The sequence below is a fragment of the Leptodactylus fuscus genome, chromosome 2 (assembly GCF_031893055.1).
Source record: "Leptodactylus fuscus isolate aLepFus1 chromosome 2, aLepFus1.hap2, whole genome shotgun sequence".
Lineage (NCBI taxonomy): Eukaryota > Metazoa > Chordata > Amphibia > Anura > Leptodactylidae > Leptodactylus > Leptodactylus fuscus.
Window position 1 is genome coordinate 198,493,696 of NC_134266.1, and position 22,028 is coordinate 198,515,723.

Consider the following 22,028-nt stretch of genomic DNA (forward strand, 5'->3'; position numbering starts at 1 on the left):
TCGTCTAATAGAAGTGCTGGGATTCTGCTATTCACTGCAGTACTGTAGTATTGCAGTGAATAGTATGAGCGATCAGACCCCCTAGGTTTCAAGGTACCTAAGGGGTCTGATCATAAATGTAACAGAAGAAAAAAAAAAGTTTTTAAAAGTATTAAAAAAATAAAAAAAATATAAAAGTTCAAATCACCCCCCTTTCCCTAGATTAGCTATAAAAGTAATTAAAGAACATTAAACATAAACATATTAGGTATCCCTGCGCTCCAAAATGCCCGAACTATTAGAATATTAAAACATTTATCCCGTACTGCGAACGGCGTAGCGGCAAAAAAAATAAAAACCGCCAAAACGTTTTTTTCAACACTTTGCCTCCTATAAAAAATTGAATAAAAAGTGATCAAACCATCAGATCTTTCCCCAAATGGTATCAATAGAAACGTCATCTTGTCCCGCATAAAAAGACACCACAACCAGCTCCATACATGGAAATATGAAAAAGTTACAGGTGTTAGAACATGATGACACAATTTTTTTTCTATTTTGCAAAGTTTATCATTTTTTTAAAAAGTATCAAAACATTTCAAATACTATATAAATTTGGTATCACCGCGTTCGTACTGACACGTAGAACACAGGTAACATGTCATTTGTACCAAACGGTGAACGCTGTAAAAATTAAACCCATAAGAAAATGGCGCAAATGCATTTTTTCTCCAATTGCGCCTCATTCTGAATTTTTTTCCAGCTTCCCAGTACATTGCACAGCATATTGAATGATGCCATTACAAAGTACAATTTGTCCCGCAAACAATAAGCCATCATGTGACTCTGTGAACTGAAAAATGAAAAAGTTATGGCTCTTGAAATGTGAGGAGGGAAAAACGAAAATGCGAAACCAAAAAATGGCCGGGTCCTTAAGGGGTTAATATGTTGCTGTTTTCTTAAGGTGTGTTTATGTAATTTTACAATGTGTGCAATTCTCTGAGAGGAAAGATTTCTGCATAACAGTTTAATACGGTCAAAAGCATGGATATTTGGTTCTGCAAAAAAAATTTTCATTCATGGTAGCTGGAAGGGGTTTTCTGGGCAAATAATGTGGGTTTTTTTTTTTTTGTTTTTTTTAAGTCTATTAGTGCTATTAATAAAGGCACCCATATACCTTTAGCCATGTTTTAAATAATTTCTGGGTGTCTCTGGGAGCTCCTGGTGTCTCCTGCATTTGTTTACTTGGTTCAGCTTCCTGCTATGTCACTTCCACATTAACCCGTGTACCTCCCAAACCTCCCCCCCTCCTCAATCCCTCCCATGCACCCCTTCCCTGTCTCTTTAGCTATCCCTCACTTCCCTAGTTACTCAGCCCAACCCCATTATATTCTTGCCTTCCCTTCTTCCTTCCAGGCTTCTTCCTGCGAGACTGCTCCTCCTTCTTTATGGATTCTGCAGGAGCATGCTTTTCTCCAGTGCTGCTGTGTTCTCTGAAGCAATGATCCACCTGTACTCAGCATGCATGGAAGTTGCACAGTACAAGTGGACGATTGGCAGCAGTGTACACAGCAGCACTTAGAGAAGAGGGCATGCCTGCAAAATCCGTAAAAGAGGATCCGTCTCACAAGAAGAAGCCTAGAAGGTAAGTAAAATGGGGGAGGCGGAGGGAAGTCATGTTTTAGTAGTGAAGATCCGATTCCGGAAATGGGGAAACTAAAACGGATCGTCGCCAGATATTCAGAAAAGGTCCCTGGGGCGGTCACAGGGATATGGTTGATTGTTATTTAGAAAGTATGGGGGGAGTGTTTAGATCTAGTGTAGGGATATCTAGTTATCCCGGACAACCCCTTTAAGAGCCAAAAATATGATGTGTGTAAATGTGGTTTATTGCCGTAGTGAGTGTGACATTACAATGGATCTCAGCCGTATGCTATTAAGCAGTGAAGCAGAGGATTCCATTTTACTGGCTGATACAGGTGAAATCCTTAGTAACGTGTGCCAGGCATTACTGTGTGTATGCGATGTACAAGATTTTATTTTTATTTTTTTAACAAAAGGAAAAACTACAGGTTCACATATGTTGGCCATAGTTTACTGCTGGCATGGTTGTGATGAAATAAAGAACTTGTTTCGAAGTCTGGCACTGGGATCTAACAGAACTGTGAACGCACAGCAAAAAGCAATCAAGAGTGAGCAGGTACAAAACAATGAATCATATAACCACCATTTTCTGTCCTCATGTAAATAAATGGGCTTATGGCATGGTCCAGATTGTGTATGCCTGTTATCTAAATGCTCCCTTTGAAGAATTTGCACACTCTACTTTGCATTCAGGTAGTTTTTAGGGAACCCCGTTTGTAGAGATGAAACTTTCCTTCTGGACTATTGTTACTTGGAGGATTCATTATATCCAAGCTCAACAGTGTAAGAAATCGCAATGTGTCTGTATTCCTAGTTTATAGCTGAAGCCACATGATACAGAAGAAATGTGTTGGTTGTTGCAGATTTTGTTGTTTGGGGTTTTTTGTTTTTCTTTGTTTTGAGCCAAAGGAAATGGAATAGAAAGTCCTTCTACTTATCCCTTGTACTAAAACCACTGAGATGTGCATTTAACCCCTTCGTGCACCAGTACATACATGTACATCCTGGTGTATATGACTAAATATGGTATCCACTCTGCCCTAGAGTTGCTGGGTCTGTGCTGTTTGTGAGTTGTGGTTGACTCTGATCACTGTCATTTAACCACTCAGATGCCCTGGTCAAATGCAGCCATAGTATCTAAGTGGTTACTTTCACTTTTTCATATGAGAATCAGTAACACTGGGCAACAAACATTTTGTTTCCTGAACTCTTTTGAGTGTATATTGTGTAATTTGATCTGCTGATCATGAAAACTATCTTGAAACTTTGCGGTCATGTATCGTTTTTCAGAGATCTTCTATTTTACCAATTTTTTTTTCATATTTTCAGGCTAAGTATTACCCACAATATATGTGCTGTGCTTTTTTTGTAATTTATGGCAAGCAAACCTTGCATTTCAGTGAAGTTGCAAAACTTCAGTGGAACTGTTAGACTACACACACCTACAAATGTCTGTTCGCTGCCTGCAGAGGCTCTAATGTCTGGTTGCAAAGATTCTGCAAGTTATTTCAAATATAAGCAGCTATAAACTACTCCAGTACAATTTGGTATAGCTAAAATGTCTTGTCAGTGTCAGAACAGTCACAGTACTTTTTGTTATATTTGTGCGGAGTACAAGCGTAAGCCTCAAAGACGCACAATGACCGCTCTTATCATGAAAGCCTATGAGCTGTACTTTGGATGCAAGATTGGTGATCAAGAAAAATCCTGGGCTCCTCACATCTGTTGTGCAAGATGTGCTGTTGATCTGACTGAGAGGTTCTCACAAGTCGATGCTGTTTACTGTCCCAATGATATGGCGGGAACTGAAGGATCATGTGACCGACTGTTGCTTGTCTCACCAATGTCTCTGGGATCTTCAATACATTTTTTTTATTTTTAGCAGAGAAACCAATTTGCCTTCAGCTATGAGAACAGTGCCACATGATGACACTCTTCCAGTACCAAAGCCACCAGAGACATGGAGCCTAGAGAAGGCAGCCAATGAAGATGTTGCAGTTCATAGGTCAGAGATGAGGAACAAAGCTGATTCAGACTTTGAGCCATGTATGTCTGGTGAGCCTCATCTTATAACATAGCCAGAACTGAAGGACTTACATTTGTCAAAAGCAAATGCAGTTACTGATTTCAAGAATGGCTGTCACCTGGTATAAAAGCTTCTGTCTTTTCAAACCACCAAGATGATTTAACACAGTATTTTGAACACATTGACAACCTGTGTTTCTGCATAGACAATGATTAGAGATGAGCGAACACTTCGGAACAGCCGTTCTGAACAGCACGCTCACAGCACACTCCCATAGAAATGAATGGAAGCGGCCGGCAAATTCTGCGTGCCAGGTGCTTACATTCATTTCTATGGGAGCGTGCTGTTCGGATCGGCTGATCCGAACAGTGTTCGCTCATCTCTAACAATGATGAGTTATTCGCAGCTTTGGGTTCTGTGCATCAGCTGAATCAATGGCGTCTCTTTATTGACTCATCAGTGTTAAGTCTCAAGGCGGTCTTGTTACACAAGACACTAACTGTTGGTTATGGTGCACACATGAAAGAAACATATGAGAACATGGAACAGTTGTTGTAACACATCAAATACAGCAACTACAACTGGAATATCTGTGCAGATTTAAAAGTAGTGGCCCTGCTGCTTGGATATTACCAAGTACTGTTGTTTCATTTGTGAATGGGACAACGGTGCTAAGCAGTCACATTAGTGGCCAATTCGTAACCAGTTGACTCCTGGGCAGAAAAATGTTGCACATAAAGCACTTGTGGGCCCAGCAATGATATTCTACCTCCATTTTTTTTCCCCCTGCGAATCTTGGTGCAGTCAGTAACTAACATGGCAAACGCTTTCACCAGGATATTGCCATGACGAAAAGGTGTTACTGATATCTATCAATACTAGCTGACTATTGCTGGACACTAATATGGGATGCACCAAACATTGAGTACCAAAGATGATCAGCGGCAAAACACTTTTCGTTCATTTGAACTAATAACTGCTAACATTTACACACGTCATAATCACTAATACTTAATCTCATGCTTCTAAAAATTTCCACGCGATACAGACTATCTGAAATTAAATAAAAACTATATATATATATATATATATATATATATATATATATATATATATAATCCTGTAAAAAAGACACTTTGAACAACTCTGTACACTGAAATGTAAAGAGTTACAAGTGACAGAATATGGCAAATTTATTTTCTTCAACACTGAATTTTTGTAAAGTTATTAAAACATAAAAAAAACAATGTAAAATTTGGTATCACCATGATCATACCTACCTGGAGAATAAAGCTAACATTTTTAGCCATAACAAAACCCATAAGAAAACAGAGGTACTGCATTATTTTATTCGGTAACCCTGGAATCGTACCAACACATAGAATACAGATGACTTGTCATTTTGGCTGCAGAGTGAACTCTTTAAAAATGAAGCCTAAGAAAGTTGCCCAAATGCACTTTTTCCTCCAGTTCTTCCCAAGTCCGATATTTTTATTTTTTTTATTTTTTGTCCACTATAGAGAATAATAAATGGTATCACTTTGAAGTTCAAGTTGTTGCGCAAATATCAAGCCCTCATATGGCTGCATAAACAAAAACATTGAAAATTTATGTAAGTACAACTAGCAAAAATAATGTCCAGCTCACCCTCTTATGTATATCTTGTATTCATTGCCGGAATGCACGGACACCAACGGACTTGATCGGTCAACGGAAACTTGTATAAATGGAAAAAAATACATCAACCATCAGACAATGGATAAATAAAAAACTTCAAATCTTTATTGCGTGCTTCATAAAAATACACTCCATTTTCATGAGAATTCAGCGGCAGCAAACAAAGCGCATCACCAAAATTTATGGCTTTTGGAATGCAGGGGGTGTTAAAGAGGACCTTTCACCACTTTTGGGCACATGCAGTGTTATATACTGCTGGAAAGCTGACAGTGCGCTGAATTCAGCGCACTGTCGGCTTTCCCGATCTGTGCCCGGTGTAAAGAGCTTACGGTGCCGGTACCGTAGTGCTCTATGGTCAGAAGGGCGTTTCTGACAGTCAAAGACGTCCTTCTGCCTCGCGGTGCCTATCGCGCTGTGCTGTGGAGCGGGGAGGAACGCCCCCTCCCTCTGCTCACACAGCTCGTCCATAGACGAGCATTATCAGGAGCGGGAGGGGGCGTTCCTCCCGGCTCCACAGTACAGCGCGATAGGCGCCGCGAGGCAGAAGGACGTCTCTGACTGACTGTCAGAAACTCCCTTCTGACCATAGAGCACTACGGTACCGGCACCGTAAGCTCTTTACACCGGGCACAGATCGGGAAAGCCGACAGTGCGCTGAATTCAGCGCACTGTCAGCTTTCCAGCAGTATATAGAACTGCATGTGCCCAAAAGTGGTGAAAGGTCCTCTTTAACGAAAAATGAAAAAATGTCTGCATCATTTAGGGGTTAAATGGCTACAGTGTTGACTTCCTGTCAACATCATGACTGTTGCAACCATTCATTGGGCCACATTTATTAAGCACATTTTTTTGGAATAAATTTTCCTTTTTGTCTTTCTGTCCTGTACCTTATTTAAGTTTTTGTGGCCTTCTTTTTTTTCAGATAGTATTTTGCCCTAGCTATTTTTGCCCCTTGTTGGGAAAAGGGGGCATAGCCTAAATGGAAATTCTTTTCACACTGTAATTTCGACTTATGACTTTTTAAAAAAGGAGCAAAAAAAGGCACTCCAGTACATGGGCAGTCTTAAAAAAAAAAAAAAAAAAAAAAAAAAAAAAAAAAAAAATCGGGTCAGACAGCACTAAAAAGGGGAAATTGTGCCTTTTTTTTAATTAAAAAAAAAAAAAAAATGTGTGTGTGTGGGGGGGTGCAAAGTGCTGTTAGCTTAGATGCGCTTTTTAAAGCTAAGACACATGACACAATGTTTAGCAAACTGAGCTCCAATCAAGGATTTTAACCTCCAAGGGGTTCTGACATGTAAATGAGCCCCTTGGCACCTCCAGCACCAAGATTGGCTAGTGACCCCGAGTTGCTAGGAGCATGGTTAAAACAGCTGAGATGCATCTCAAGGAATTTATCCAGGGGTAGAGTAAGCATTTTTAACCCCCAAGTATTTCCATAATTTGTTTTTCAGAAATGAATATGCAGATGATAGTGAAAGGTAAAAATTGATTTTTTTTCCAGATATCCTTCATTTGTGTGTAATATATTGTGCCTAACTTGTATCAGAGATGAATACTCCAAAAGCTGGTGTGCCTGGGATACCCACTTAACAGTTTTTTTGAGTGTGTATCTCTGCTGACACAAGCTGGGCACAACAATTCAGGCACTGAAATAGCCTAACTATGGAAAAATTGCAATTTTCACTTTTCATTATCAGCTGCGCATTCATTTATGGAAATTTAAATTAATGTAACCCTCAAGAGTTAAAAATGCTCGCAAAAGTTTCCAGCAATATTTTTTTATTTTTTATAAATAAATACAAAAATATCCATCAATGTTTACCACTAACTTGTAGTACAATGTGTCACAAAAAATCACTTGTGCAAGTTACAGGGTCTAAAAGTTATCATATAAAGTGACAGTTTTAAAAAATGAGGCCTAATCCTTAAGTTTTGGGCTGTATCACAAAAGTTAAAAAGGATAAATTGCTGTACTTTCATTTATGAACAACAAACCACCCACGAGTCTGGATGTTGTCAGCTTTTGTTTTCAGTTCTGTCTTTTGTGGAAAGAGTCAGATTATATTCACTACTTGGATAAAAGGTGACTAATCATTTTACTAGTGAATGTTATTATACAGAACAAAGCTGTCATGTGACACTAAACACTGTTGAGCAATGTTAGGAGGAGCACAAACCTGATTTATAAAAGACAGTGTGTCATGCTTTGAATTTTAGAACATTGTGTCTTAAAATCCTATTAATATTATAAATGTGAAAGTTTGTGTGTTTGGATGTTTGCATGTTCGGATGTTTGTTCCTCAATCACGGAAAAACCGCTCCACCGATTTGGCTGAAATTTTCCACAAACATAGTTAATACACCCGATTAAACAATAGGCTACTTTTCGTGACAATAGCACACATACGTTTGTGCCAGGACCCCCACAAAACCCAAACTCACACCACCATCTCTGCAATCTCACACACTTTGGACCATAGCAAGCCACAAAATTCATATTGTCCTCTGCAGCCTCGCCCCTAACCCCACACAATCTCATATACATATACTTTACCACTTTGCCCCTCACCTTAACGATACTCCAGGAGGCTCTCTTTAACGCTCCGGAGCAGCCATGTTTGCCGACCCCCACCGCTCTGACAATCCACGACACCCCCCACCCATGTCAATACCCCTAGGCGGTCTAATAAATGCAAAAAAAAAAAGTTTACAAAAAGTAAAAAAATAAAAAGGATTAAAAATTCAAATCATCCCCCTTTCCCTAGAACACATATAAAAGTAGTTAAAAACTGTGAAACACATACATGTTAGGTATCCCCGCGTCCGAAATCGCCCGCTCTACAAAGCTATACAAATATTTTTCCTGTTCGGTAAACGCCGTAGCGGGAAAAATGGTCAAAAGTGCCAAACTGCCATTTTTTCACTGTTTTAATTCTGATAAAAATTTTAATAAAAAGTGATCAAAGCAATAACATTTCCCGAAAATGGTAGAACTACAAAGTACGCCCGGTCCCGCAAAAAAAGACGCCCTATACATCCCCGTACACGCACGTATAAAAAAGTTATGGCTGTCGGAATATGGCGACTTTTCAAAAAATAATTTTTTTAACAGTTTTGGATTTTTTTTAAGGGGTCAAAATGTAAATAAAACCATATAAATTTGGTATCCCCAGCATCGTAACGAAACACAGAATATAGGGGACATGTCATTTTGGTTGCACAGTGAATGCCGTAAAACCAAAGCCCGTAAGAAAGTCGCAGAAATGCATTGTTTCTTCAAATCCACCCCATTCCGATTTTTTTCCCTGCTTCCCAGTACATGCTATAGAATAAATAATGGTGGCATCATGAAGAAAAATTTGTTCCAGGAAAAATTAAGACCTCATATGGCTCTGGGAGCGGAGAAATAAAAAAGTTATGGGGTTTAGAAGGAGGGGAGTCAAAAACGAAATTCAAAAAATGCCATCGGCGGGAAAGGGTTAACTTCAAATACTTCTGTCCCAAAGTCACTATGTAAAGTTTCTCACAACACCGTATATATAGCAGCTCAAATACAGATTAACTTCAACACAAAAGTCTCACGTATTCTCTGAATTACAGCAACAACAAGATACAAAGTTACATTTCATATCCTATACCTTATACACAGTACGAAAACCTTACCCGCGCCTTTATTTACCCACTGCTACAATCACCGCAGACGAAGTCGCGGGTACCAGCTAGTGTACAATAAAGGTCTATATCTGGATGTTAACCAACAAAGGATTATGAAGATAATCTTGTTTCCCTTAGTCCTAACAGCAGCACAATATGGGGTATTTTCTGCCCCTGTGTGCTGGTAGGACAGGTGGAATTTAATTAGCCAATCACATACATGGCTTGCCCTATAAGAGGGCACAAGGGCCTCCCCTCTGCGTGTACATACAAGAGTAATTACAATATACATAGATAATATAACAATAAATATCAAACTTCCTTGTGTGGGAAGTCTTGTGCCGCTGTTAGGACTAAGGGAAACAAGATTATCTTCATAATCCTTCGTTCCCTGTCGTCCTACCAGCGGCACAATATGGGGAATTGGCGAGTAATCCCCTAGGGCGGGACCTCACCACAAACTGAACCCAAAACCGTGCGACCAAAAGTGGTCGCTTCTGAGCTACGAGTGTTGAGTCGATAATGAGAAACAAAAGTTGATTCTGAGGACCAAGCTGTAGCAGCGCAGATCTGATCCAGAAATAAAGTTCTAGACTCAGCCCAGGAGGTGGAAACTGACCATGTTGAATGTGCCCTCAAGAGGGCTGGAGGGGATAACTCTTGGGCTGAATAAGAGACTTTAAATGTCTTTCTGACCCAGCGTGAAATTGAGGGCTTGGAAGCCTTAAGTCTCTTTTGTTTCCCCACATAGTTAAGTAGGTTTTCGGACTTTCTGAATAAGCGTGTACGCTGAAGGTAAATCTTTAGGCATCTTACGAGGTCCAGCGTATGAAACTTCTTCTCGTCAGCCGAAGAAGGAGATGGGAAAAAATACAAGCAGTGAGATTAGTTGGTTTATGTTTGTGGTGGATGGAATTTTTGACCTAAAGCCCAGCAAGAACCTGAGCTGGACCCGGTCAGGAAAGAAGGTGGTATATGGCTCCTCCAAAGAGAGAGCTTGCAACTCACCCACCATTTTGACTGATGTTATAGCCAAAAGGAAAGCTGTTTTGTAGGTCAAGAACTTTAGTTCAATTTCATCCAGAGGTTCAAAGGGACTTGTAAATAGTTTCGAGAGGACTGTACTGAGGTCCCACTGGTGGACAAGAGTAGTAACTACTGGTCTCAGCCTAGTTGCCCCTTTAATAAAGGTGCTTACTAAAGGATCTTGAGACAAATGCCTCCCCAGATAGGCGGACAGAGCGGCTACATGTACCTTTATGGTGGCGGCAGCAAGCCCTCTGTCTAGTCCGTCCTGAAGAAAATCCAGTATCGCCCTTATTGGGGGATCGGAGGAGTCCACTTAATGTTCAAGGCACCAGGCGTTGAAAATATTACCGATTCTCCGGCAGCTGTTGTTAGTGGACACCACTCTGGCGCTTGCAAGGGTCTTTAGGACGGCTTGAGACAGTCCTCTATTCCTTAATAGGCACTGATCAACCTCCAGGCTGTCAGGTTGAATCTCCTCAGATCCTGGCATCTCAGCTCTCCTTGGGTTACCAAGTCCGGGAGTGGGCGAAGCCTCCATTATCTGCCTTGACTCATCTTCATGAGCTGGGCAAACCAAGCCCTTTTTGGCCAGAACGGGATTATGGCAATTCCCGAGGCTTGGTCCTGTCTTATTTTGATCAATACCTTTGGTATGATGGGAACTGGAGGGAAGATGTAAAACCTCCATGGGATGGACAGGGCATCCACTGCCAAGGGATTGTCCTTCTGGTACAGAGAGCAGAAGGTCCCCACCTTGGCGTTGAGTCGGGTTGCCATAAGATCGACCTCCATCTCTGGACGATCTGTTGAAACACGTCTGGATTGAGAGACCATTCTCCTGATACGGTGATACCCCAACTCGACCGATCTGCTACTATGTTCAGGGAGCCCTTGATGTGAACAGCGGATAACTGGGTCAGAGTCTTCTCTGCACAAATATTAGGTTCTCCTCTCTGAACAGGGTTGGAGATCTAGTGCCACCTTGTTTGTTTAAATAGACCACTGTGGTCATGTTGTCCGAACGGACCTTGACTGCTTTGCCCTGGAGATCTGAAGCAAAGTGACGAAGTGCCAGATAGACTGCTCTGAGCTCTTTGTGATTGGACATTCCCAACTCCGGTCTCCAGCCGTAACATGCTGACGCGTTTCAGAGCCAAAGCTCCTTAGTCATAGTTGCTATGACTAAGGAGCTTCGGCTCTGAAACGCGTCAGCATATTACGGCGTTATCGTCACTTTGGTATGTCTGTGTGAATCCTCAGTTTAACTTGTCCTATTTTTGGCTCGATGTCTTGTCAATGACTTTTATTGGATCGCATGGTCCACCCCCCACCCCACCCCCCAAAAAAAAAAAAAATGCTTGCCCTAAGGGTTTTGGATGGTTGATATGATGGCCAGGGTACCCCTGGTCTGTTATCTTGATAGATTTATTGCATTGTGTAATCTGAAAGCAGGACAGGTACAACACAATGCAATACATGTGCTTTTCTAAAATATAAATGAAACCACATACTGTAAAACAACCTCACTTTCCCATTTACATATAGAAAATACAACTTGTCCACATAGGCCAAGATTTAAATGTTAACGCCTGATGGCAACTGTGAAATTATTATTATTTATTATTATTATTATTATTATTTATATAGCACCATTAATTCCATGGTGCTTTACATTTGGGGGTTACATACAATACACAGAATATACAGGTAGATACAATGCTAACAATGACCGACTGGCACAGTGGGGTAGAGGGCCCTGCCCGCGAGGGCTTGCAATCTATGAGAAAGGAACAATTGAAAACTGTCTGCATTCGGGAAGGGGTTAACATCCTTGTTGACAGTATACACTTTGTATTCATGAACTGTATTTCCCAAACAGCCTTAAGTCCTCCCAAAAAAACAAAGTATAAGCTCAAATAATGTGACTTGTCTTCAACTAGTTTTTAGACAATAAAACAATGACTCATAGGGTACAGATGTAGCAAAGTTTAATTTGAAGTGCTTAGACAGATGAAGAGAGAGCACATTCTGTCTGCACCCATCATCATTCACTGCAATGTAAAAAGTATGAGAGGAGCCTTCGTCCATCTTGTTTACTTTTCAATTGGAAGTTCTGCAGGCAGAATTTTGAGTTTAACAAAGACGACAAAAGAAAAGCTTCCGTCTTGTAAACAAGAGTGGGTGCAAACAAAATGGGGAGTATTTTTTAATAGAAGTCTGACACTACTCTGTCTACATTTGCACCAAAACTCATTTCATCTCAACGCATTTACCCACTAAAATGAAGGAAAAGGGTTTGTCGCGAGAATATATGTAGAATTACACAGATAAATAAAAAACAAGAGGATTGCAGTAAAAACTGACTTTCCCAGGTCCCGATGGTGGATGCCAATACTTCTGTTAAAGGGATTCTACCATTAAACTACTTTTTTTTCTAATGAACACGTCGTTATAGCCTTAAGAAAGGTTATTTGTCTCCTACCTTTAGACATGGTCTCCGCCGTGCCGTTCCGTAGAAATACCGGTTTTAACCGGTATGAAAATGAGCTCTCCGCAGCAATGAGGGCGGGACCCAGCGCTGAAAGGCCGAAGAGCGCGTCCCCATTGCTGCCCAGAGCTCTTTCCTGCGCCGCCTCCTTCTTCTGCAGCAACTCCACCTCTTCTGGCTTCTCTTGCTCTTGTAGTTCTATAGAGGAGCATAGAGAGGCCACCCCAAAATGGCCGCCGGCAGGCTCCTGTATTGAACTGCAAGAGCGGCTACCCCAAAATGGCCGCCGGCCGGCTCCTGTATTGAACTGCAAGAGCGGCTATCCGAAAATGGCCGCCGGCCATACAGTTATAATGCAATTCCCCCCTGAGCTTTACTAGTGGGGTATTCTTATGTAAAACCCCCTGAACATAACCAGGAAGTTTGTTGGCACTGTGACCCAGACGTTTACCATTGTCCAGGTTGCAGTGCCAAAAAAACAAAAGTCGCACCAAACACTTACACAACATATACATAAAGTTGCAAATAAAGTTTACATTTCACCCGATCCCTGTCCTGTCTATACCTGAGCTTTCTACAGTAAAATACGTCTCTAGTGATGTCCGTTACACACTAAAATAATAGTAATAACGATTATCACTAGAGATGAACGTATAGGTTGCTAAAATTTTTATAGGGGGATGGAAAATAACATTTTTATGTAAAGTCCTATTTAATTTGCATGCACAAAATGGGATTCGCATTTCTGCGATTTTGGCGATTCTTTAACACCCGCCCCTGTAAATATATACGTGTGTGGTATGTATGAACTCCTCACATATTGCAGTTTTATGGACAGTACATTATGTTTGCAGAAAGGGATTTCTTGAGCCGCACTTTAGTGGCAAATTTGAATTTTTGCGCAATTTTTGCTAGCAATCTCTGTTTGCGGCAAAGTTGAATGAAGGTGGTTGTATATATAAACTATTAAATTGTGTTTTTATATACGGTATGCTGTGTACTCTGAAAAAAGTATCACAGTCACAGTTTGGTAGGTGCAGTATAGCTTTTTAACATATTAGTGAACAACAGCAAAATCCTGCTTGTCTTCTGTATTCGTATTTTTTGGGAGTCCAAGCTCTTGTTGTAGTTGATGTTTGTGGTACATATAGTATATATACACATTGTATACACCATAAGCTATTATTTTAAAAGTATTTTGTATATGAATGTGAGATTGAACATGAGTTTTAGGGTGAATTCACACTGAGTAAACGCTAGCTTATTCTGAACGTAAAACACGTTCAGAATAAGCGGCGTCTAAAGCAGCTCCATTCATTTCTATGGGAGCGGGGATACGAGCGCTCCCCATAGAAATGAATGGGCTGCTTCTTTCACTCCGTGCAGTCCCATTGAAGTGAATGGGGAGTGCCGGCGTATACGGCAAGCTCTGCTCATGCCGGAGCGTACACGCCGGCACTCCCCATTCACTTCAATGGGACTGCACGGAGTGAAAGAAGCAGCCCATTCATTTCTATGGGGAGCGCTCGTATCCCCGCTCCCATAGAGATGAATGGAGCTGCTTTAGACGCTGCTTATTCTGAACGTGTTTTACGTTCAGAATAAGCTAGCGTTTACTCAGTGTGAATTCACCCTTAGGTGCAAATATGTGTGTTAGCGTATTTTTCAAAAAAAAATTGTGTTGGTCGCAAAGTTGCATGAAGGTGGATGTGGCTATCGATGACCCATTAAGACATTTGTAATCTTCAGGTTGTCTACTTTCAAAAAATATATAGGGTTTAGGGGTTCACTTACTTTTCATGGTGTGTAATCCCTATATTTTATAGGATAATACTTTTTTTTAACATTTCCAGCTTCAAAGCAGATTTTTATTCCTTCCAGTTCTAGCAATTTTCTGAAGACACGTGCATGCGGGTTCAGGCCATAGTGATATGTATGAACTCTGCACATGTTGAACTCTTATTTTTAGGAGGTTTGGTGCATTTAATTTTTTGTTTGGTTTCCGCTTTTAATAACTAATATACATTTATTTGCATTTTTTCATAAAACATTCACTTTAAATCAAAATTGCATGAAGGTGCCTGTTCGTATACAGTACCAAGTGGCATTCTGACAATTCTGCAGGTGTCTACTTTAAGAAAATATATAGGTATGGGGGGGGGGGGGGGTGGATGCTTTTTTAACCCCTTAAGGACCAGGCCATTTTTTGGTTTCGCATTTTCGTTTTTCCCTCCTCACATTTCAAGAGCCATAACTTTTTCATTTTTCAGTTCACAGAGTCACATGATAGCTTATTGTTTGCGGGACAAATTGTACTTTGTAATGGCACCATTCAATATGCTGTGCAATGTACTGGGAAGCTGGAAAAAAATTCAGAATAAGGCGCAATTGGAGAAAAAATGCATTTGCGCCATTTTCTTATGGGTTTAATTTTTACAGCATTCACTGTTTGGTACAAATGACATGTTACCTGTGTTCTACGTGTCAGTACAAACGCGGTGATACCAAATTTATATAGTATTTGAAATTTTTTGATACTTTTAAAAAAATGATAAACTTTGCAAAATAGAAAAAAAAATTTGTGTCATGTTCTAACACCTGTAACTTTTTCATATTTCCATGTATGGAGCTGGTTGTTGTGTCTTTTTATGCGGGACAAGATGACGTTTCTATTGATACCATTTGGGGAAAGATCCGATGGTTTGATCACTTTTTATTCAATTTTTTATAGGAGGCAAAGTGTTGAAAAAAACGCTTTTTGGCTGTTTTTATTTTTTTTGCCGCTACGCCGTTCGCAGTACGGGATAAATGTTTTAATATTCTAATAGTTCAGGCATTTTGGAGCGCAGGGATACCTAATATGTTTGTTTAATGCAGTGAATAGGAAAATCGCAGCACTTCTATTAGACGATGCCTCTGGCATCGTCTAATAGATCTCGTGCAGAGACAAGCCTGGAAGCCTTCAATAGGCTTCCGGCTGTCATAGCAACCGATCACCGCCCTCTTGTGACGTTCAGGAGGGCGGCGATCGGCGAAACATGGCGGCGCCCATGCCGCCGTTTACACACTGCGGTCATGTTTGACCGCAGTGTGTAAAGGGTTAACAGCAGCGATCGGCTCGGGCACCGACCGCTGCTGTTAGTGGCAGGTCCTGGCTGTATTATACAGCCGGCATCTGCCCTGTATGGAGCGAGCTCAGCGTGTGAGCTCGCTCCATACATCCCCATGCGACCCATGACGTACAGTTACGTCAAGGGTCGCTAAGGGGTTAATGTTGCAATTTAGGTTTGATTTGTCCATCTCAAAACTGTGAAAATTGCTCTGGCTACTGGAGGTGCAAAATTTCCAGAGACCCTTGGCAGCGAAAAGGTTAATGCTACCAGGAAAAAAAAAAAAGTTATCCAAACGTTTAGTTATGCTTAATAGTGTAGTAATGAGACTTTATCCATTCTTTCAGTTTCTGATCTGTTTCCTCCTTAAAGGGATCCTATCATAGAAACCCTTTTTTGTATGAGTAACAATTCGTCTCCTACCTGTCGTTGTCTTCTCTAACTGCCGCTAGCACAGTATTGTAATCGGCCATTTTCTCGTGGCCTGTGGGCATGCACAGTCTGCTCGGCCCAAGGCCCGAGGCCTAGAAGTCAGAAACCTGCATCGGAAGAAGAAGGCACTGCTGACAAAGATGGAGTCGGCACTGGAGAGAGTTCTCTCGCAGCATTGGGGACACCCCCAGTGCTGTTTGAGCGCTGAGGCCTGCCCCCAGTGCTGCGAGGGAACTCATTTGCATACCGACAAGAACCGGGATTGCTACGGAACGGCGGCACGGGGAAGACAACGAAGGGTAGGAGACGAATAGCCTTTCTTAAGGCTATTCTGACGTGTTACTCATAAAAAAAAGGGTTTCTATGATAGGATCCCTTTAATAGGACAGTGCAAATCATCAAGTAGACCATATTATGCAGAACATATGAATGTGTCAGGAATCTTATAGTCCTTTTAAGTGTTGGGCATCTGGTTCCTGTCCATGGTCATTACATGGGAGGAGGTTTTTACATATTGCATAGATTGTGTTGCATACAATATTACTGTGAGTGTTAGGAACATCAAAGGGGGTCCCTTAGTATGTTGTAGAGATCCAAATCAAAGGTGAAAGATCAGGCCTGGAGAAGTCACTCCCACACACACCTCATGGTGAGTTCTAATTTCATGGCAGGAAAAAGGTAGTTTAAGTACAGTGTATAGACAAAGAACAGGTTGGACTAATATAATTAGAATAACATGATTGGTTGTAAAGTTGTAACATAGTTCTGGCACATGGCTATTGGATAAGGCACAATAGGAGCTGCATCACATAGCTTCCAGGAGGGAAGATGAGCTCTCTTATGAGACAAAGAGGGAAGCAAAATGGATGATACACAAGCTGACATCCCCCCACTATACACACATATATATATATATATATATATATATATATAATCATCCTACTAATATTCTAAATGTGAAAGTTTGGATGTTTGTTAGTCAATCACGCAAAAACGGCTGAACGGATTTGAATGAAATTTGACACACAGTTTGTAACTTCGACTAAAACATAGGCTACCTTTTATCCCAGTAAATGACATGGCTTCACGACTGTTATGAATTTATGTTCGCATACTATATTGCACTGCTCTTTTGCAGCAGCTAATCTCAGGGTCTGATAAAGCCAGGTCTGTTATCTCTCTGTGTAAACACACACTAACCCTCAATCCATTGTGTAAATGTATTTGCATATTATCTGACCTGCTGCAGGCAGTGCTGACACTCTGGATGGGAAAACACCTTTAATTCAAATTGGCAGTGTGCCAATTTTAAACCTGGTGGATCATCAATGCCAACAACGCGCTCATTATATGGCATTCCAGTAAGCTGCTGAAATGCCGGAACAATCACAGGCTTGGCGTAAGGAACAAGTTCAGCAGCAGGACAGCTTTGGAGCTCTTGAAACGCCAAAGCAGGCAAACCATCGACGGCAGCAATTTGCTGAAATTAGTCAGATCATTGACACCAACAACACAAAAACGAAGTAGCGGGCAGAGGCTAGTGTGTGTGTGTGTGTGTGTGTATATATATATATATATATATATATATATATATATATATATATATATATATTATAGAAAAAGGGTTAAGAAGACATGCTACATGCTAAGAAACTTCTGGAATGTAGCCTTTGTGATAAGAAGCAACAGCTTACACATGAGGATATCTATTATCCACATTCCTTCCTAAGCACCCTGGCATAGTTTCCGAAGAGGTCCAACACACAGAATAAGATATATTACGCAAAATGGATGATAGATACAAAATGGAGTATTATCTCTAACATTGGTAATGTTTTTTTTTAAATTTGGAGGTTGACATTATCATAGCAGAAGAGGAAATCTGGTTTTCAGATGGTTGTCCTAATGTGGAGGTCTTTCTTATTTGATTTATCAGTATCCTATTGGTTCTGATAATGTGATTATCAAATGAAATGTGAAAGTAACCCTGATTCAAAAATATCTGTTAAGGCTAGCTTCCTTTAGTTCCAGTTGAAGATGTCCTCATCAGACATGTACAGTACTGTGTGCTGAGGCAGAGGACAGGGATTTTAGTCCTCTAGCAGGGGCTGGGCTGAGCAACAGTTAGCCGCAGGAGATACTTAAGCCCACTGATGGAAAGCATAGGGATAAAATAGATAAGATTTTTACAAGAATGGAGCATAAGAAATACATCATTGTAAACTGTGCTGACAGCCCTAGAAGGTACTGTGAGTTGTGTTAGTTTATATATTAATTTTGTGCTCACAGATTCCCTTTAAAGAGGACCTTTTACCGATTTGGGCACAGGCAGTTCTGTATACTGCTGGAAAGCTGACAGTGCGCTGAATTCAGAACTGCCTGTGCCCAAATCGGTGAAAGGTCCTCTTTAAGCCCTCATATGGCTCTGAATGAAAAAAATAAAAAAGTCATGGGGTTTGGAAGGGGGGAGTCGAGAATGAAAACTGAAAAATGACTGCGGTGGGAAGGGGTTAGATTACCTTTTGCACAAAGGAGCCAGTTGGATTGTGTTGATTTATGGCGGATTCTTTGTGTGAAGGCGCTTTAAAGAGGACCTTTCACCACCTCAAGCCTGTGCAGTTCTCTGCGCCACATTTTAGGAGCTGCTGCGCAAACTCTGGGGCACTTTGAATTTTCTCTCTAGCCCCCCTCATTGCGGAGTTCTGAGATCACTCTGCTGAAGCTGCTCTGACACTATCCTCTGCTAATTGGATAGTGTCAGAATGACATTGCTGCTCCCTTCACTTTCAGAAACACCCTTCTGACAGTCAAGGGCTTCATTAACATACAGTGCTCCAGAAATAATGGGGCTCAGAACTCCGCAACAAGGGGGCTACAGAGATAATTAAAAGTGCCCCAGAGTCTGTACAGCAGCGCCTATAACATGGTGCAGAAAACTGCACAGGCTTGGGGTGGTGAAAGGTCCTCTTTAACCCCTTCCCGACATGCGCCGTAATAGTACGGCGCATGTCGGGTCTGTAACTATGGTGACCGCCCGGGAGCCGGGCGGCCGCCATAGCCGCCGGGTGTCTACTGCTTCAAGCAGTAGACAACCGGCTCTAATGCCTCCGATCGGTCCCCGGACCGATCGGAGGCATTAACCCCTCCGGCGCCGCGGTCAAAGGCGCCGGAGGCGCCATTTTCCCGGCGGCGCATGGGCGCCGCCATTTTGGCCAGGATCGCCGGCTCCTGGAGCATGCTCCAGGGCTGACGTCCCGTTGCCATGACAGCCGGGAGCCTTGTACAGGCTCCCAGGCTTGTCTGCAAATTCTCTCTTTTGCAGGCTGGTCTATGCAGCCTGCAAAAGAAAGGATGCTTTTTTGCAATGCATTGCAATGCCTTAGCATTGTAATGCATTGCATTAGTGATCAGACCCCCTGGGGTTCAACACCCCTAGGGGGTCTAATAAATGCAAAAAAAATAAATAAAAAAAAAGTTAAAAAAATATAAAAAGTATCAAAAGTTCAAATCACCCCCCTTTCCCTAGAACACATATAAAAGTAGTTAAAAACTGTGAAACATATACATGTTAGGTATCCCCGCGTCCGAAATCGCCTGCTCTACAAATCTATAAAAATATTTTTCCTGTTCGGTAAACGGCGTAGCGGGAAAAATAGTCGAAAGTGCCAAACTGCCGTTTTTTCACTGTTTTGATTCTGATAAAAATTTGAATAAAAAGTGATCAAAGCAATAACATTTCCCGAAAATGGTAGAACTAAAAAGTACACCCGGCCCCGCAAAAAAATGACGCCCTATGCATCCCCATACACGCACATATAAAAAAGTTACGGCCGTCGGAATATGGCGACTTTTAGAAAAAAAATTTAACACAGTTTTGGAATTTTTTTTTAGGGGTCAAAATGTAAATAAAACCATATAAATTTGGTATCCCTGGAACCGTACCGAAACACAGACATGTCATTTTGGCTGCACAGTGAACACCGTAAAACCAAAGCCCGTAAGAAAGTCGCAGAAATGCATTTTTTATTCAAATCTACCCCATTCTGAATTTTTTTCCTGCTTCCCAGTACATTATATAGAATAATTAATGGTAGCATCATGAAGAAAAATTTGTCCCGCAAAAATTAAGACCTCATATGGCTCTGGGAGCGGAGAAATAAAAAAGTTATGGGGTTTAGAAGGAGGGGAGTCAAAAACGAAAATCGGCAGGAAGGGGTTAAAGGGGTTGTCCCATCACAAGGATCCTATCTATACCTCTTGTTAATGTGAATTTAAGACTTTTCCTAAATACACTGCTTCAGCAAAACTGCTTTGTTTGTCCACTATCTTACTTTATTCAATTCATTGTTGACACAGCCCTTGACTTATCTGCTCAAAAGTCAAGTGATGCTCTTAGGGGGGCGGGAGGAGGGGCTAAGTGCACAGGAGAGAGCCTATGTTTCTAGCTACTCCTGTGTCTACACCACACGTGACCTAGCTTTCTGCTCTCAGATAGAGGAGAGGAGCTGCTTGCATTTCTGAACTCGTCTTCTGTTCTCCCATTTATCAGGTTAGCTAATTCAATTGTGTTCATTATGGCAGAGACAGGCATTATTGTGCATATAGTGTTTGAGGACCTTTGACATCACAGGCCCTTCAGCCGCCCCATAGGATCACGCTATGCGGTGGGCGGAGTTACACACAAATTTGGGGGCGGAGCTAAACGGTAGGTTGCATGAAACCCCGCCCACCAAATGACACAAGAAACTAGGAAGAAAAGATTTTACAGCAGTGAAGACTGGTGAGTATGCGACGTGGGAATACCCCTTTAACTTTCATTTGCAGAGATAGTGATTTCTGGAAGTATTTCTGAGCCCATATAGTAAAATGCTATACAGATTCATGCCTGCTTTTAATGCAGGGCTGCCTGATGGCCCATAGATTATGAGCATCCAATATTGCTCATCAGTCTTTTGATCAAATTAAAGCATAACTAAACTTTCGGGCAACTTTTGATTTTCTGTTAGTATTTGGGTCATTAATAATTTTTGTAATATACTTTATTAAATTATGGATCATTTCTGTGAAATCCTGCATTGTTTCACTTTTTCCCTTGCTTCTGTACTGAGAGCAGTACAGAGAATGCAAACAGGACTTTTCCCACCGTATTTTACTGCCTTTTTCAGAGTAATAATGTTTTTAAACAGATTAGGTTTACATACATGGGGTCCACAAGCGGACCCCACAGAGCGGAGGTGTGAACCTAGCATAAACTGGCTTAAATGTAGTAAAACTACCATACCACTGACATAGCCTTTTTTAGAATACCAGATAGCTGAAATAAACTTGGGTACAGGCAGGGCAGGAACTTTGAAGACCTGTGTGGAAAACACTGACTTCTATTGAGTTCGTGTGGCCATCAGAACAGACAAATATAGAATGTCAGGATATGATTATTATCACCATCTGTTAAAAAAATAAAACATGAATACGAGTTCAGTTTGGGGAACCCGTTCCCCATTCCACTTGAAAAATGTGGAGTGAAAAGACCTGCAAGCAGCGCATTTCTCTGCATTTTTCAGGCAGAAACCCGGTGGACCCCATTATACTGTACAGTTTTCACAGGTAACCGTTTATTAAGCGGATTGGGTTTCCGTTTTTGGGGTCCCCAAGTGGCTTCAAAGAACAGCAACCGGGCACAGGTGTGACCCTAGTGTTAGGGTAAGTTCACACAGTTTTTTTGGTCAGGATTTTGAGACCGTATCCGCCAAAAAGACGGCTCCCATTGATTTCAATGGGAGCCGGTCAGTTCTTTTTTTTTGGGAGCCGGTTTGTTCCGGCTCCCGGAAAAATAAGCAAGATGCTCATTCTTCAGGTGGAGACACTCGACTAGGCCCATTCATTGGGCCTAATCTGAAGAAGAGTGCGTGACTGGATGCCGATGCAGTGCACCAGCTTTCAGTCACGGCTACCTGGTTTTTGGTCCGGAACCTGAGGCGTCCTCCACCTC